The sequence below is a fragment of the Octodon degus genome, unplaced genomic scaffold, assembly GCF_000260255.1.
Source record: "Octodon degus isolate 3935 unplaced genomic scaffold, OctDeg1.0 scaffold00052, whole genome shotgun sequence".
Lineage (NCBI taxonomy): Eukaryota > Metazoa > Chordata > Mammalia > Rodentia > Octodontidae > Octodon > Octodon degus.
The window spans coordinates 10,830,388-10,832,636 of NW_004524628.1; the positions used below are offsets into that span (position 1 = coordinate 10,830,388).

Consider the following 2,249-nt stretch of genomic DNA (forward strand, 5'->3'; position numbering starts at 1 on the left):
ATAAAATGTATTGATTTAGCACAAGAAAAAAAATCATCATTTTGGGCTGGAGAGATAGCTCGGCAGTCTAAGTGCTTGAGGGCCTGGGTTCGATCCCTGGTACCACATGCTGTGCCGGCCTCAAAACCCTGGGCACGCCATGCCGGCCACCAACACCGGGCACGGCAGTACATGCCTGTAATCCCAGCACTGGGGAGGCTGAGACAGGAGGATCACTACAAGTCTGAGCTGTGTAGCAAGACCTTGCACCAAATAAATAAAATATTTTTAAAAAATCATTATTTTCACAGCTGCAGAAAATAATTATAAAAAAATTCAACATCCACTCAAAAATGTATATTGTATCTTCCTGCTATCTAGCAAATGAATAAGCTCTGCGATATCTCAAAATGATCACCCTTAAAAAAAAAAGGGGGGGATGACAAGGATATCTGTGATTACCACCTGTATTGGGGTAAATCAAATCTCACTGAAACACGCTGGAGTCCTGACACCAGGACCTGCAAACGTGCCCTCCTGTGCACAGAAGGTCCTTCTGTGAGGTCTGATGTAAAAAAAAAGGCGTGTTGAAATTCCTACAAGTACGCCTCAGCAACACTGTGTCGCCACAGGCCGGGCTCGCCTCAGCATCCGCCCCTTCAGCGCGCACACACGTGGTCCCTTCCCGCCGCTTTCCGAGCAGCTCTGGAGTCCTCTTTGGTGAGCGTCTTCACTGCTGTGGCGGCCTTGGTGTATGAACTGACTCGAACCATTTCCCTTTCACAGCCAGCTTGACTTTGGGGACAGCCAGAAGTGGCATGGCACTGACCTGGGGACAAGGAGGGAGAAGATGCTGCCACTGTGTTGGCAGCCTGCGCTTCGGTCAGACGGCACCAGCGGCAGCACTCCCCGCTTCTGATCACACGCACACCTCACGGAAGCAGAGACGGCAGGGCCCTGGGGGAAGGCCCTCAGGCTGCAGGCCCTCATCACGGTTACCTCGAACGTCTCTGCCCAACACCAGCCCTGTCAACACCACACTGGGGGTCTTCGCCAGCACAACAGAACATATACATATAAAAATAGTCATAAGGGGCCAGGGAGATGGCTCAGTAGAATAAGCACTTGCCTGGCAAGCCCGAGGGCCTGAGTTCAATCCTTGGTTCTGCAAGAACACAAACAAAAAGTTATAAAGAACTCAACACAAAGACAGAAAACTGCAATGACTCACAGATGTCACTACGTGTATATTGAGGCCCATCAAAAGTCTATCAGAATCAATGAGTTTGGAGAGTTTTTTTTTTTTTTTTAGGCCAGATGTGGTGGCACAAGCCTGTAATCCCAGCAGCACCCAGAAGGCTGAGGCAGGAGGATCACCACAAGTTTGAAGCCAGCCTGGGCTACAAAGTGAATTCAAGGCCAGTCTGAACTACATAGCAAGACCCCTGTCTCAAAAAAAAAAAAAAAAAAAAAAAAAAACTTCAGGGCCGGGGAGATGGCTCAGTAGGATAAGCGCTTGACTAGCAAACGCAAGGTTCAATCCCTGGTTCTGCAAAAAAAAAAAAAAAAAAAAAAAAAAATTCAAAGAAATAGTTCTTAAAATCAATACATGAAGTAACCTGCACTTCTAAACTCATGCAATGATGAGAAACTGATCTTAAAAAATATTAAAGTATAAGAGAATTCCTAGCAAAGGCACACAAGATCTGTTTTGGGGGAAAAATCATAAGATCTTATTTCTAGACATTACATAAGACCTAAGTCATACCTCAGCAGACTTTTATACAGAAATTATCAAAACTGGCTTTAAGTTCCAAATGGAAATCAAACAATCAAGAACGGGCAAAGGAATCTTGAAAACGAACAAAACTGAAGTGCCCACACTCAGAGGTGTCAGGACTGCTATAAAGCTGCAGCGCAGGCAGGACACAGGCCACAGCAGCCAAGGCCACGCTGGGAGGAAGATCCGCAAGTGCAGGCCCCGGCAGACACTTCGCCCTGACTGTCTGCAGACTCCTGTCCACAGGTGACTGGATTGCTCTGCCAGCGCGGCGTGTCAGGGGCAAACACTGGCGTGCACACGCTCATGACAGTGCTTGTGAAGAGCTGCGAAGGACCGCACCTACAGGATGGCGCTGGCTTCCGCCTTCCACCCCCCCCACCCCCACCCCCCGTGGGTGAGGGCTCTCTGCGCACACCAACTTCTTATATGGCCAGGGCTGCAGTCATGATTCGCTTCCGCATAGGCTGGACCCATGGGCGATCCCCAC

The 2,249-nt window shown here is 48.7% G+C and overlaps 1 protein-coding gene across 7 annotated transcripts in view; it reads right to left on the bottom strand.

Annotated features, from left to right (window-relative positions):
- The window catches only part of Tgfbrap1 (transforming growth factor beta receptor associated protein 1), a 45,990-nt gene that overhangs the window by 33,109 nt on the left and 10,632 nt on the right, over nucleotides 1-2,249 (bottom strand). For 2 of the 7 annotated variants that reach the window (XM_023717344.1, XM_023717345.1), the window contains exon 2: nucleotides 471-808. The exons of the other annotated variants lie outside the window; for them this stretch is intronic. The gene's annotated coding sequence lies outside the window, so the exon portion shown is untranslated. The remainder of the gene's footprint in view (nucleotides 1-470; nucleotides 809-2,249) is intronic. 7 annotated transcript variants of the gene reach the window in all.